Raw genomic sequence first — 12,562 nt, forward strand, 5'->3', positions numbered from 1 at the left:
ACATCATCATTAATATTCTTCATTTAAAAGTGAAACTGCCGAACTAATCGGACTGTAAAGAGAAGTTACACTAATTTAACCAAAAGTGCATCAGAATGAAATCTCCTACCGTACCTTTCAGGCTGTGAACCCCTCACTGCACACTTTAAACTCCGTTCTCTCTGTTTAAACACTGTCAGAGTTCAAACCTTCGTAGGAAATAAGTCCAGTATTACAGAATGAAACCAAAGATCAAACCTGTTTTCAGCAGCATTCTGCATTCTGGAGATGGACTGACACTGGTCTACGGACTATCCGGACCAGAACTCAATGAGCTGTAAGAGAAAAACAAGGTGAGAGGTGAACTGCGTTATAGGAGGGACCACTGTAATGCAAACATGTGATTTGCTGATTCTGGTGTTTTTAGGTTTTGATTTAAATTTCACAAAATCATTTATTTGCATTCAATTATTTTTGATTGTAACCATATATAATTCATACTTCTGTCTGTGTTCTAAGAGTCTTAAAAATATGTGGTTTCCTTTTTATTTACAGTGTGCATGTCATGTGACTTATGAACGTACAGTTTGTGCATATATATAAACAGTTTGATTTCCAGGTTGATGCAGCAACAGCTGCTGCTCTGACACCATTGTTCATGTCTTCCTCTCTCTGCACTGTGTTAACACACCTGAATGCTGCAGAGCATCTTCTTCTTTCCTGCTAAATAAAGAATGGCCCTGTGGTCTGGTGGTGTCGCTTCACCTTGGACAGCGATGGACAGGAGGACAGGAAGGTCCTCTGCTCTCAGCTGGGACCTGTGTGTGTCTGGGTGCACACACACCTGCAGTCTGCCCACAGTTACTGACGTAGCCACTCCGTCACACCCCAGCTGACACATGACCGCACCAGGTGGCTGCTGCTATGACAGATGGTGGTTGGCAGCATTCCTCGTTAGTATAGTGGATAGTATCTCCGCCTGTCACGCGGAAGACCGGGGTTCGATTCCCCGACGGGGAGAAAGACTTTTACCAGCAGATAGGATGATACTGACCCTGTACATTGCTGCTGCAATAGAAAACATTTCCCAGTTTGGGATAAATAAAGTATTTGTTCTGTTCTGTTCTGTTCGTCTTGTGTCTTGTGAGCTTTAGATTATATTATTTCTTGGGCTCTATGCTCTAAGTGTCTTAAAAATATGTGGTTTCCTTTATTTACAGTGGTGCATGTCATGTGACTTTACTTATGCAACATGTATGATAATGTTCTGTCTCCTCTCATTTCCAGACGTGCAGCCAAAAACATGTGCAGTGATGATATGTGACGGTATCATCATGGTCTCAGAGAGAAGAGCTGAGTGTGTCTGTTCTGATCTTTGTTGTCTCTTCTCCTCTGTAGTTTCTGCTTGTTGCTCCGTCACACGCCCTCTGCTGATGAGCCGCGTCATTACACACAACCTCCGCTGCTGTCAGACTGTATAATAACCACTTCTGATAGGAGCAATATTCACACACCACAGTGTACAACACATTATTTATTTAGTTTCTGATGCACTATGTACAGTTTTCTTACAGACCACTTCTCCCTCCACTCACCTGTGCAATAACTGTTCATATGTAAACTGTTGATGATTCTATTCTATATTTTATTGGTAGTTTATTTTATCATATATATCTTTTCTTAACTTATCCTTTGCTGTCTGTACCTGCTGTTGCAAAAATGCAATTTCCCCATTGTGGGACTAATAAAGGTTTCTTAATCTTAATCTTAAGACTGTCTGGAGGACACACAGAGTGGACATGGGTCACAGAGTGCTGCTGCTGTTTGTGTCTCTGCAGCATGGGCAGCTGCTCCTGCTCCACTCGTCACCGGCTGATTGTTCACACCTGTGATCAGTCATCAGCCAATCCTGCTGCAGCTTCCATCTAGTATATGTGTCCAATGGAAGCTGAGCAACATGTCAGCTACACACATAGAAACACTACACATAGTTTGTCATATAAATAACATGGATTGAATCATGTTGTACAGTCAATGGAAACAAAAAGCACTGAGAGTGGTGCTGGTAGTGCAGCAGTGGATGGAGGCTGAAGTGCTGCCACCTAGTGTCAATATTTGGTATTAACTCTGACTACATATTCCACCTTTAACTCTCTGCCATATATACTGTGCCATGTGTGAAGTGATGATAACATGTGAATGTGAATTTATTGTAAAGAACTTTACTTATTATCCCTGTTATAAGTGAGCAGTGTGTGTGTGTGTTTGATGGAGTGTGTAATGTCTGCTCAGTGTTACTGATGCTGCTGTGTGTGATCTGAAAACTGATCAAACTGTGATGTGTCTGATGCTGACAGAAGAATCAGAGGTCAGACAGTCGGATCCTCCTCTGTGACACCTTTAACATCATATCAGAAATCTCTGTCTGCTTCTGGTACATGCAGCTGATCACCAGCAGGGGGCTCACTGCTTTGCTGTCACTCAGTGTAACAATGGAACTGTTAGAATGATGGTGCGGCTCACACAGGTGTGTGTGGTTGAGGTTAATCAGTGCAACAATGTCAGCTTCTCTCTACAGACTGTGAGAGAAACAGTCTGACTGAAGACAGGAGGAGGCAGAAATGTCACTGTGTGGATGTCAGCTGCCAGAAAACACCACAGAAGAAGAAGAAGAAGAGGCAGAGGAAGAAGAAGAACAGAGAGGGGAAAGTGTTTGTGGTGACAGTGGATTGGAGTAAAGCTCAGCTGCTACAACAGAACAGTTTCTGAACACATGTGTAGCCACCAAAACTACACCTGGTACAACAAAGGATCACAGTGAGTGGAGGACCAAGGCTGGAACCAGAGGACCAGAGCTGAGCTCTGGAGGCCAGAGAAGTCCTCCTGATTGAAGCTGAAATGAAACAGTCAAGATGTGAGTGAAGTCCAGACTTTCTGCTTTAATTCAAGTGTTTGGACAAAAGTGTGGCATTAACCATTCGGGAGCTGTAGACATTTTCATACACACACATTTCTGCTGGCTCATATATAATGGAACAAAGGGCTGACAAGCAGCTGCATGTCCAGGTGAGTCCTGTTCCTGGTTCCTCCATGACTAATCCAGCAGATCAAAGTCCTGGAGGTGGTTCTGAGTGCTACATTTACATTTGGTAGCTGTTCACTGGAGCTCTGAACCCTTCATCAGGTGTGCCGTGTGGAATGATCCCATCACACTTCATCGGTATGAAGCGTGTTATTGAGTTATTGTCAGGGGTTGTGAGATGGCGGACACAAATGCAGACTTAGCCGGAGGTGAAAACAAACTCAGTTCCTTTAATATAAGCCAGGGTTCGGTACACGGGTGATCAGTCAACGTGGCAAAGGTATCCAAAAGGCAAAGGCAAAAAGCAGTAGTCAAATCCAAAAAAACAAATCACACACAAGAGAATCCAAAACTTACTCCAGAACACGTAGGGAAAAATCACAAGAGCAGAAAGGCTACTTGGACGGCTGTGTTGCATGGAAGACTCACAAGACGAACTGGCAACAAGGGGCAGGAAACACACAGGCTTTATACACAGGAGGGCGGGAAGACAATAGGACACAGGTGAAGCACATTAGGGCGGAGCAGGTAATCACAGGTGGGGGAAGGGAGCACACATGAGGAAGGGGAAGTAAACAGAACTGAAACACAGGGGGAAGATCGAGTTTCAAAATAAAACAGGAAGTGACTAGTAAAACTAAAACTAATACAAACAGAAAATGAACTACAAAATAAAAGACCTGGCTGAAACCATGACAGTTATGGTAAATACTTACATCTATGCCAGCCACTTGTGTGGCAAAATGTCGTCCCAATCTCATATTCATGCAGCCACATTGTGTTCTATATACAGCTATACCATATATAATATATATTATATATATATATATATATATATATATATATATATATATATATATATAATATATATATATATATATATATATATATATACCTTCTTACACTGCAAAAAAGGAATTTCAGGAAAGTATCAAGGAAATGAGTCTTAATGTTTGTCCAGAAATAATATTAATCTCATCAAGCTTGTTTTACATTAGATTTTATATCTCATTTTAGGAAGGTATGGTAAGTTTTTCTTGATAATTCAGCTAATTTTGAGGTAAAAAGAACCAGAAACAGATGAAAACATGTTTTATAATAAATCCCAGTGGAGCAACAAGACTTATTATAAGAGTAAGACCATTCACACAACTCCTCAATTTAAGAAAAACTAAACAAGAACAATGAACTTTTTATTATTATCCTAGCAGACAGTATTATGCTGCTGCAGCTCAAAACAATATAACGACCAGTTAATTACATAGATGTTGCTCACGAGTCCAAACTCAGGTAAATCACTGGAATTAACAGCAGTTACAAGTAATGTCTTCTCCGTACATATTTATGACCATTTAGATGAATCCATTCAACAGACACTGCATTGTTTGTGTCATCATTTCCGAGGAAAGCCCTTGTTTTTCTTTCAAATATGACATGCTGCGTATTTCTGAAGTTGGTCCCGATGCACACTCATTGAAAAACATTGGGTGTTCAGGATGACTTACATTTTGACAACACTCATACATTTGATTATGCCTTACTAAAGACCTTTGCAGCCCACTGTTTGAAAAAACAATGTATTGATTCAAACCTCATGCACATGTGACGGACCATCGGTCCCAGGAGTTCTATCTGCGATGGAGCATGAATCAGATATAAATATTGTTATCAGGGAAAAGACATTTCAGATGTTTTAAATGCTGTTCAGTCTCTTTAACCTGCTAATTGTCTGTAGACCAATGACAGGAGCAAACAACATCTGAACACTTTCTATGAGTTCAAGGATGAATTTGTAGTACTCAGTATCTGTAGCTGTATCAATAATAAATGAACAGTCATTGGGCCTGAGGATTGCTTCAGTTTACTGTCACTTGAAGCTAATGTGCTGTAAGCTATAGGGCTTGGTTTGTCTCTGACATCAAGCGGAGAGTAGGGAAATCCAGTTAATGCAGTATTGAGGGCATCCAAGTCTAGTTGACCTAAAAGAACTGAATGTTTAACACACACTTTATTTCTGATGGAGCAATGCCTTCAAGAATTACATGCATCATATCCTGAGGTGTTTGTTCAATCAAGTTAAAGGCTGGAAATTCTACCAGCTTGCTCTTCCTGTTGATGCCAAATGTAGTCTTTAAACTGTTCCTAAGATCCTCTGTATTTGCTTCTCAATGTCACTGCACTGCCGAACATGTCTTTCTAGTGTCCTTAGTTCAAAGTGGTCTTGGTCAAAATACATTTGCGTGTCCTTAAATGAACATTCACACTGCCGGCACTTACTCTAGGCGAAACCAACAGCCTCTTTAAATCCACAAAGCTCGTGTTGTGCTAAGGTGTCTCCACATATCGACACTAATGCTCCAGATATTTCACGTTCACCAGCTGCAGTCTGAATATTAACACCATCATATAGCATTTTCAAGTCCTCATACAACCTGCCCAAAATTCCATCCACTCCACAATCAGACAACTCACTCTTCTTTGCAACAGCCAGTAGACGGATTGCAGCAGGTTTTGATCTATATTTTGGATGAATGTTTCCTAATGTATAATAAAACATCAGCAACTTATTCTGGGAAGCATGAGATCCAAGTGCATTGCAGATTTCAAATAATGATCTGTAAAGCAGAAGGTGGGGCTGAAAATAAAGGCTGTGATTTCATGAGCTCTCCATCTATGATGTCATAGAGAGAGCCACTTCTGTATTTTTGTGGCTCATCTGTCAGTTCTAACACTTTTGGATGGGACAATAACTGTTCTGAACTTGTAATCAGAGGTATGTAATGAAAACATTCAGGAACTGTGGCAAGAACCCTTTTTGTCCCTTTTTTCTGCAGCAGGCGGTATAGCCAACAGAAAGCTCCTCTGACTCCACACACTTGACATTGTTCTTAATCACATTGTCCTGCCTGTATGCTGTCCAAACAGATGTGAATGGATCCTCAATCCGGTCCAATACTGCCAACGCTTCCTTTTCAAGTTCACTTCCCTGATGTTGAAATACAGTTTGTAGCTGACTCCTCAGACTAGTCACCAACAGAGCTTGATATTGCTGCATTGCTGCCAAGACATCATTCACACCTCTGCAGAACAGACAAGAAATAAGAGCAAATTAAATACAAGCAGTCCATGTTTTTAATTTATTAGCATGCAATCTCTATTACAAAGTGTATTATATTAACATCCACACAATGATGCTATTTAACTCATTATTAAGGCATTCAAAGTACATTCAAATCCTAATTAGATAGCAGAGAGCAAATACAAGGAATTATTAAACATCACATCTCATAGAGAAATATGCTGCAGCTCATTGACTAATAGGGTCACTGTAAATGTATTTTTTATTTTCAATATATATACACAATATCTGAAACACAATGTTTTCAATTGCAGGCATCAGCCCAGATGTGCACCATTCAGTGAGAGTTAGGCTTGTCCTTGACATGCAGATAATCAACAGAGCCACAAATCAAAACAGATGTAATAATGTGGTATGTAGACAGACCTGTGAAAGATGGTGCTTTCTCTTGCAGTCAACATAACAGCAGTAGCTTGTCTGGTCAGACGGTTACACCTGATGTCCTCCTTAAAAAGAAAATCACTGTTCCTCCACACAAACATGATGCTGTTATTAAACTGGACAGGACTCACCTCTGACTGACTTGATGCAGAGAGTCTACAGGAAGACATGACCCCCTGTTTCCAGCACTGCTTCATCCGTTCGCTCACTGGTTTCCCCCGTCGCTCAGCTGGACTGTATGCCCACACGGTTCTGTTCACCTGATGAAGCTGCTGTTGTCTTCTCTCCCTGTGAATGGTTGCTGCCATGTTCAAGGTGTTCGCGGTGGTTTCTTCCAATGTGACCATAGTGAGTTGTAGACTCCATATTCTTTGGTGCATCCATCAATTCCACAAACAAAGTCCGGACTACGACTATGAGCAGTATTTATATGACTCAGTAAAGACTTGAGAGTGAGAGCTACAAACACAAAGCAGATAACACAGCGCCAAATCATTCCCTGTTTTTAGCCTTAGCTAGCAGCTAGCTGCCTGCTCTGCATGAAGCCGACCTGCTGACACGTCATGATGAAGGTACGTACCACAATTCCATGTCTTATAACAACAGAAACCACTTACTATTTATCAATTATCCAGATATGCCGATATATTATGAAGCAATATGACCTTATTTACGTAAATATAGTTTGTAAAAATGCAAATTAATCGTATTTAGGCTTAGTGCCCCTCCCCGCTCCCTCTTGGAATATGGTACATTCCACCTGTCGTTTTTTTCCACTTGGAGTCCGTGAAGCTAAACTTTAAGCTAGAGGTTACCTGCTGCTGCTGTGAAATCATAATTCTCAACAAACTGTGGATGTCAGACTCATAAAATGGACAAACTGGACGAGGTTACACCTGCCACAGTCAGAGGTATGCTACAAGGGTTACTTTGATGTTGTGCTGGTGTTAATGGTGAGTTAATGTAGTTAGCCTAGCTTAACAAGTTGTGGATTCGCGGCTAAAGTTTAGCAGCTAAAACACGTAAAACGGGCTAATCTAGTAATAGCTTATGTCTCATTGAGCTGTGGGGCCATTCTCTCAATGTCAGGACTGTAAACACTGAAAATACAGCAACACTGGTCATTTGTAAGACATGAATACATGATGTTAAGTTCACATACTACTCTTGAAGTAGAAGTAGCAAGAAATAAAAAATGTGGAAACAGGTGCTGACAAAATATCCTCACCTACTATGTAAAAATCTGAAGGAATTTAATGATAACCTCTGTTTCTTGGCCCTGACTAACTTTTCTGTTTTACAGCTGCTAATATTGGAGAAGACTTGATCCCATCGCTTTCCCGAGATGACGTTAAAGACCTCTTTCCTGGTCCTGAACATTTCTGGAGGCGCCGGGCTATATGGCTTGTAGTGAATCAAATGAAAAGGTCAGATCTGTCTGTCACAGTATAACAGGACTGATAAACAGCACATGGTTCAATATCACTATCTGTTTCAAATACATTTTTCAAAAAGTTATTTTCACTTTCAGTGTTTTTTTTCATTCCCCAAAATGATAATGTGACTATGACAAAAATGCTCAATAAATGTTTGTGTAAATGTGTTTTAGGTGGATACTGCTCCGGAAATTCATCAATCTCCCCCCACTGGAGGCAGTGACCTTTCAAAAGAGGAGGCAAATACTTCTAAATTTGTGACTATGTCCAACCCAGAATACATGGTGTTCACGGACAGTGAGCTTGAACAGGTGCGACGCTCCTACTTCGAGCAGAAACGACTGGGAACTGAGCACAATGTGACCTTATCCAAGGAGCTCTTTTGCCGACTCATAAGAAACACTAAGACTGATATGATCTCCATCGCAAGAGCCACAGAGGACTCCAGATACCCTGCCAAACATGAGGTGCATGCCATCAGTATAAGTTTTTCTTCATTTACTATGTATGCCTTGCAGGAGCATGTTGCCAAAAAGCTCATGAAGAGACTCTCAAATGTGAAAAGTCCAAGGAAGACCAAAGTTCCACCTTCCAAGAAACCACGGCAAGAAGTCAGTTCTGGAGATTTCAGTGCATCCACCATTATTCTGGAACATTCACCTGTTAGTTCCATGGGCATCCCAGTGTCACCTAGAGCCAGCACCCCAGTGCAAAACGGGACAGCAGTGATGAAGAATGTATGAATTGTATTAAATATAATTTTGGCTGAGTTCATTCATATGGCACATTCTGGACATTCAGCAGCTTTGGAATGTTTCACTATGTGTCCAAGAGTGTCTGTACTCTGGTCCAATATTTTACTTTTATATCAAGTAACACAAACATTAATGAATTAATGCTACCACTTACTCAGTTTATTATACTGACAACTTGCTTGTTTGAATATCTCATGTCCTCTTTCCATCATAATGTCCCTGTAATGTCTTCAGCTTGTTCAGGTTGATGTCTGGACAGCCAGAAAATCCAAGCAGGACACTACAAGACCCTCCAAGAAATGTACAAGTCCAAAAGGCCAAACAAAGCTGCAGTAACTCAATTGCTGAACCTTGAATCCGAGTCTCGAAGACGCTTCATCACCTCTGACGTCTTAAAGATTCTAGAGGCTTACCCTTGTTTCAGGGAACTGGATCACGTTAAGTAATGTTGGTCCCACTTAGTTCACATGGCTCAGTTTGTAGCCTGACATAAATAGCATAATGTTCATGATGTCTCACACATTATAGATTGTTTGGCCTGATGGTGAATCATTTTAGATAGAATGTTAGACTTTTTTTAATTCTTCACTGAATCTGTTTTTCAGGTGCTTGACGAGCTGCAGCCAATTATCCAACCAAGCAACTTCCAGCACATATCAGAGATGCAGAACAGATGGAAAAGCTTCTACTCAAAGGTCCAGTTTTATGGTGTGATGAAGAAGGCCATGAAGCCTCCAAAAACTTTGAATGGAGGTGAAGTCATGATACATTTAGTTCTTTTTACATAATAATGTCTCAGTTATTTATGTTACAGTTACTTATAGTACCACGTTGTATTGTGCCTTTTCCATTCAAACCGTGGAGCATATCACAGCTGTCTTCAGAGCCCTGCCACTGCTCTGTCCGTCCAGCACTATGCCACCAAAGAAACTGGGCTCAAGCAGCCAGGCTCTTTTCCATGTCCTTTCGGTGAGATTGTTCATAATATATTCCTGTTTTTCATACATTTTATATTTAGTTTAGTTACTTTGAGATAAACTTTGATCATTTCCAAAGTTCCAGGGGAAGGGGAAGTGTTTTCTACAGTGTGCTTAATGTAGTACTGACTTCATTGGCTCTAGCTGTGCTGCAGTCAGCATTTGCAGTGCTGAATGCTAAGGGGATTTATTGTGACCATAGAATTTCTCTAATGTCCTCATCCAGGTCAAAGTTCTGTTTTTCTAATCTTCTTCATTTATTTGTGTCATCCAGACTTCTGAGGATCCTGATGGGTTCATGCGGCAGCGGGGCCTGTCTTCTCCTGTTCTGCTTGTTTCTGAGGACAACTGCATGATCGCCGTTGGAAACACTCCAGTGAGCAGCTTCACCATGGACAGACTTTAATGAGGGACTTCTCTACCTCATGGCATATTACTATGCCCTGCACATACCCAAAGTGCAGTTTCTACACTCCTGTCAGTACTGCAAACAGAGGTACACAACCATTCAGTCCACGAGCAGGATTTGACCCCCCCACTACAAAGAAAGCGATTGGTGAGTGGAAGTCCTTCCCTGAGTGAGTGAGCCCCTTTGTTTGTAGAAGCTTGTGTTTGATTTTCAAAGAAAAGTTCATCACATTCGTCACATTGTTGTTGATGTTTTTGGAATGTGGAAGTGGTCCTGTTTGAATTAAATACAATATATTGAATGAAAAACTTTTGGTGTCTTGATTTAAGACAACTTCACTTATATTTGTTATACTGTTTTAAGGAATGATGTCTTATTTTAACTACATTTGTGCAGATTAAGGTGTCATTTCCTAAAGGTAATTTAGTAGATAGACTTAAATTCTAATTTTAAGTTACTTAATCTTAAATTAGTGGTTTTTCATTTCTGGTTTTAGAACAAAATGGATTAATTGAAGGTTTTCTGTCATGTTTTAAGTTGCATTTTAGTCTTACAGAGCCAAGAATTTTGTGCCTATTTTAAGAATTCTTGTCAATGTCTGGAGTACATCTTCCAAATCACAACGGTGTTACAGCACCTCTGATTGACCCCACACCCCTGTGAATCACCCAGGAAGGGAAGACCTTAACACACATGGAGGAGGCACATGTTAGCCCCAGTGGCCTAATGGATAAGGCACTGGCCTCCTAAGTGCAGAGGTACAGTGACTCAAACCAACCTGTGTGAAAATGCATCTCAATGTTTTCCCTAAAGAAGCAAAGTCCACATGTCGGTGTGTCTCAGCAGCTCACTGTTCATGAGCACTATGCTGCACGGTGAACTGATATACACTCTAAAAACTGTAAGCAGGCTCTACTCAACGTCTGTGGTGAAACATTTTTACACTTCAAAATATTAAGTAAACATGAAACTAATTATGTCACTTCTTTCATTATGAGTTAAGACTCCAATAAGTTCCATTAAACTCACAGTGATGTATCCAGACTTCATAGTAAAGCCTTTCTTCTTCATGCCTCCTCCCACCTTACCCATTAAGCACATGTGTTTGTTACCAACAGCATGATTGTACCAACCAGTTCAGAGGGGAAGAAGAAGGAGCAACACCACATCAGGAAGGTCCTGCAAACCTGTGGCTACCCCAAGTGGGCACAAAGCCACAAAAACAAGACCCCCCAACAACAAGAAGGAGTTCATCAAACATCAAATGATCAGTTAACCATACGCCTTACCAAACAGAAAAGTTTACAAATGATCCACTATTGTAGCTCTGTAGTAAGACGCATGAGCTCAGGACATTTTCAGCAGTACATTTGCTCTGTTCTAGTTCACCATTTTGTCTGGCTCTCTGCTTATGTTCTGCTTTGATTCCAAATACAAACATCCAAACATTTGCAATGTATATGCTGCACTAATCTCAAACATTCTGTTCAGAAATAAACAAATGCATTTTCATTTCACAGTCACACATGTAACCAACTTAACCTCATAACTTCATATAAGCGTACTTACTCTCTGGTTATGAGTCTAGCTTTAAGGTAACACAGACAACATGAAATTAGCGTCTGTTAGCAACATGCTATTACATGTTTCTCTCACTTTGTGAACACTCGTAAAACATAAACACATCTAACAACACTGTCTGCAGTCACTTAAGATACTAACGGAACAGATCTGATCACTGACAGGTGAGCTGAATAACGCTGATGACCTGGTTACCATGGTAACTCTCAGTGGCTGGATATATGAGGCAGCAAGACAACATTTGTGTGTGTGTGTGTGTGTCTTCAGCATTGAGCTGTGTGAGTGCTGCTATCAGGAAATCAGAGTTAAACAGTGAGAGCAGAAATCCCCCAGAGGGCTGGACCTGACTGCTGTCCTGATAAAGACATGAGCAGAGACATGAGGAGGACTGTCTGGAGGACACACAGAGTGGACATGGGTCACAGAGTGCTGCTGCAGTTTGTGTCTCTCTGGAGCTCCGGTAGGACTCTGCTTCCATGACGGACGTCTTTATAAGAGCTGGGAGAAGAGTGTTTGTGAAGAGTGTGTGTGTGTGTGTTTATATTTGTTTGTTTTCTTCACTGACAATCTTATTATGGATAATGCTGCTAAGGATCACAGTGGAATTAGTCTGATTGTTTTTAAAGTTGTTATTATAGCAGTTTATGTTCACTGTGTATGCAAGTCCACACTGGATGTTCCTTTTTTAGGATTAACATTTATGGAGCCCCGAAAGGGACATTTGCAGTTTATTTATTTATTTATTTATATTTCACGCTGTATTTATTTCATCCCTAATATGCAAATCTCCTCTTAAGATACAAATCATAAAGCACACAGTCCT

At 40.7% G+C, this 12,562-nt stretch overlaps 1 non-coding gene across 1 annotated transcript; it reads left to right on the plus strand.

Moving 5' to 3' along the window:
• Window positions 1–927: 927 nt before the first annotated feature.
• trnad-guc (transfer RNA aspartic acid (anticodon GUC)) lies at window positions 928–999 on the plus strand. The gene has a single exon. It is a non-coding gene; the product is annotated as a tRNA-Asp (tRNA).
• Window positions 1,000–12,562: the final 11,563 nt, after the last annotated feature.

This window comes from Parambassis ranga, unplaced genomic scaffold (assembly GCF_900634625.1).
Source record: "Parambassis ranga unplaced genomic scaffold, fParRan2.1 scaffold_21_arrow_ctg1, whole genome shotgun sequence".
Lineage (NCBI taxonomy): Eukaryota > Metazoa > Chordata > Actinopteri > Ambassidae > Parambassis > Parambassis ranga.